At 36.4% G+C, this 4,149-nt stretch overlaps 1 pseudogene across 1 annotated transcript; it reads left to right on the top strand.

The window, feature by feature from the left end:
• The first annotated feature begins 327 nt into the window (after nt 1-327).
• On the top strand, nt 328-2,591 carry LOC307123375 (annotated as a pseudogene). The gene is made up of 6 exons: nt 328-340; nt 476-606; nt 691-826; nt 1,126-1,286; nt 2,225-2,378; nt 2,485-2,591. The product of its transcript is annotated as an uncharacterized misc_RNA (transcript).
• The last annotated feature ends 1,558 nt before the right edge of the window (nt 2,592-4,149 follow it).

Raw genomic sequence — 4,149 nt, 5'->3', positions numbered from 1 at the left:
AACCTTGGGATCTTGACTAGAATGTAAAATAAAGTTATGTGGATTTGAACAAAGCTTGGCTGGATTTGATCCCACACGAGGAAGCTTACACTTACATTCATGCAAAAGATAAATTGCAATATGTTAGAAGTAAATAGAGAGGTAAATGTGGTGTCGGTGTGTGTCACATTTATTGCTGTCCTCGACATTGAACTTGAAAAAATAAACCCAAAAGCACAGGTCTGCCTGTCAGTCTGTTTATCCAGGTGTCTGCCTGCCTGTGTAACATTAATATCTCTTTACCTAACTTTTTTGTCTCCCTTTACAGCAACAATTTCAAGTTTGAAGATGGCCCAGAGAGGTAAGCCTTACAGTTGCTAATCTAGAAGCATAGGCAAGTGTGCCTGAGAACGATGGTATGATCTGCAACACTGTCTTTTATTATTACTGATGTATTACTGACTAGCTTTTTCTTTCTTTGCTGTTATTCAACAAGAGAGAACTCCAATCAGTCCAAATCAAAGGGAAACCCTGAAATCCTTCTTTTAGGAAGGAATGACAAAAGTAGGTGGCGAATTGATTCCGAGAGCTGCATCGGCCACTGGTTTGGACACTAGTGTCATAGAAGTAAGGTTTACTTTAGTGCCACACTAACAAACAACGTCAAATAAACATTGGTGTAATACTCTTTTGTTATTCTTTCTTTTTCAGAACTGGATTGGTAATTACAAAAGAACCATTTCAATGACAAAAGCTTCGTCTGAGCCCCGGCCATCAAAGGCCAAAGCTCATGTTAGAGAGCTGTCGCCTTACAATCTTTTTTGTAGGGACATACTTCGACACAAAGGTGAGAGACAAAATTTAACGGCTGCTTTTAATTGTTAAACTAAATGGTTTGTTGTTGTACATAGTGGCCCTGTTTACATCAGGGGTTTTGAAACAGATTTTCAAGATAGGATCTGGCAAGTACTTCACTCACACAAATTGCATTCATCAGTGTAAGACTGCTGAGTTGTTACAGAGAAATGGGTTTCACAACCCAAGTAAACCAGTGTGTTGGACAGATTGTCGTTGTATAAATTTACTTTAAAAAAGAGATGCTGAATCTAAAGTGTTAAGTTTTCTGTGCATCTACTTTTTCCTTAGGCTCAATGAATGATATTAAGGGCAGGTGGGCCACATTGGCGGAAGAGGAAAAAATTAAATACTCCCAAGAGGCAGCAGCACTGAGGGCACATGGGCAGGACCTTAGCCCTGAGATGAGGGATGCCCGAATCAAAATGCACCTTAAAAAGCTGAAGTTAGAGGTTTGGAAACATGCTTCATTTGCTAGGCATTAGTGGTATTATTATATTATTAGATGGAAGGATGATTGACAACAATTGTGATGTGATCAGAACATTGTGACAGACAACTGGATTGTTTATCTGTAGATTTTTTTCCTCATTTCAAATGAATTCATCCCAAATAAATATTCTAGCTGATTTTTGTTTACAAGGCTATCAACAACAAATATTCTCACATTTAAGAAATTGTCAAAGGCTCATACCACCCTCTCAAACTAAATTCCTACTGGTGGGTCTAGTCTATTCAGATCAAGTTGGTCAATTGAAGCATTAGAAGTCACAAATGGCCATGAGTCAAATTTGTAGTTGGATATTGGACTCTATGTAAACACAGCTAATGTATAGTTAATGCAACCCTGGTGGTCCTTGCTGCAAAAAATGCTTTTCTTACTTAGTATTTTTGTCTTGTTTTCAGTCCAAATATCAAAAAAATCTTACATTAAGAAGCATTTACTAGACAAGCAAAAGTTTTTGTCTTATTTTGGGGGAAAATAACAAAAAATTAAGGACGTTTTTGCTTAAAATAAGCAAAATAATCTGCCAATGAGGTAAGCAAAATAATCTTGTTTTCTGTTTGAATTAAGATTATTTTGCTTACCCCATTGGCAGATTATTTTGCTTATTTTAAGCAAAAACTTCCTTAGTTTTGAGTTATTTCTCCCCAAAACAAGACAAAAACTTTAGCTTGTCTAGTAAATGCTTCTTAATGTAAGATTTTTTTAGATACTTGGACTGAAAACAAGACAAAAATACTAAGTAAGAAAAGCATTTTTTGCCGTGCAAGCCCTGTTATAAGTTGTTTCTTCAGTGTGTGTTAGATTTTTAAAAGTAGGTTTTGTCTATTTTGTGTATAAATGTACTATTTTTGTGGTTGTATTCTTTATCTAAATATTGTAAAGGTGTCCAAGCTTGAGGATCTGGGTGTGGAAACTGCCGTTTTATCATTTGACCGCCAGAAGTCTACACTAGAGGTGTTCGAACTGAGCAGCAAAGGGGCCACTGATTTCCTTGATTCGTCGGACACAGTGAACAACTTTGCACTGCATTTCAAAGGTATTGGTTATATGAAAATCCACAGAAATGGACTCTGGTCCATTTAGTGCAAATATACATAATACAGTTTTATGAAATGAATTGTTGTCTGTTGTTACATCAGTAGCCAGCTCCTCAGCCGCAATGCCTAAAGATCAAGTCGGTGTTCTGGTAGGAAAAGTGCAAGAGCTTTTCAACCAAAAATATAGTAACTATAAGTTCAAATACTTTTAAAACTGATTTAAAGAAACTTCTTATCTTGATAACCTAATATACACAGCAAAATCCCCAGTGTTAAATTAACACTCCTCAGTGTACATATGTGTCCACACTACAGGGTGTTAAAAGTAACACTTAAGAAGTGTTAAAGTTAATGAGATAATTAAGTGATTAATTAAGTGATGAGTGAACATTAGTGATGAGAAACACAAGAACTACAACTGACTTCAGCCACAGCTTTAGATGAAATCAACTGAAGATAAAAGAAGACATTAAATCTCTGAAGATCTCAGCAGAGGAGGATTAAACAACTCCACAAACAGCATTACCAGCTTCACACATTACTAACCAGACTGACTTTATTTCTGTCAGACGTCTACAGAAGCTCTTACTGAGGTTTAGATGTTGATGATTTATTGAAAATAATAGTTTTGTTTGACGCCACCATTATGGTGATCAGTGTTGCTTTAGTTGGGCTCTTGACCCTTGACTTGTCAGTATTTTTCTCTCTGGCTGCTGTATCTGTTTGTTACAGTGAGAACAGCAAGAGAAACTTGATGATGACAAGTTGATGACGTGATGATGTTGGCTTGTTGTCGGTGATTCAGTTGTTATCATCATATAGTGCCTTATTTGCTGATCTCCTGAGAGTCATGGATTATAGTAGCCTTGTGACTCTACAGCAGGAGATCCAGCAGTGTTTTCATCAGATAAACTGATCAATGTTTAAAACATGTACATAAATCTTGTTTTCCGGTTTAATAACACATCACACAATAAGCACTTCTAACTCCTGCGAGATTTTCTCACACACAGACATCAAGAATCAGCCTATGAATCTCGACAATGGTGACATGCTTCATGCCGCGATGCATTCTGGGTACATCATGCAAAACTCATCCATGGCTCCCAGAATGCATTGAGGCATGAAGCATGTCACCATTGTTGAGATTCATAGGCTGATTCTTTATGTCTGTGTGTGAGTTAGTCTCGCAGGAGTTAGAAGTGATTAGTGAAGAATCTGCTTTAAAACATATTCAGCTTTATTGATTAAAACCGATCTGGATCTTTCCTGGAATCACAGTAAAATCAAAGTTAATCAGTGATTTAAATCACTATACAATGATCATATTCTTATCACTAAGCAGTCAACAGCATCTGATTGTGTTTACTCTTGCTTTTCTTGCCATTGCAAACTCAGTTACAGCAGCCAGAGAAACACTAACATTAAAATATCATCAAACTGCCCAACTAAAGAAAACACTGATCACCATGATGGTGACATTAAAAAAGTTTCAACACTAAATAAACAAAAAAGTGATTCTCAATAAGAGCTTACAGTCTTAAGAGACAGAAATAAAGTCAGTCTGGTTAGTAATGTGTGAAGCTGGTAATGCTGTTTGTGGAGTTGTTTAATCCTCCTCTGCTGAGATCTTCAGAGATTTAATGTCTTCCTTTATCTTCAGTTGATTTCATCTAAAGCTGTGGCTGAAGTCAGTTGTAGTTCTTGTGTTTCTCATCACTAATGGTCAATCATGACTTAATTAATCACTTAATTATCTCATTAACTTTA

This window comes from Gobio gobio (assembly GCF_949357685.1).
Source record: "Gobio gobio genome assembly, chromosome: 3".
NCBI classification, from domain to species: Eukaryota; Metazoa; Chordata; class Actinopteri; order Cypriniformes; family Gobionidae; genus Gobio; species Gobio gobio.
This window is presented reverse-complemented; position numbering and strand designations above follow the sequence as displayed.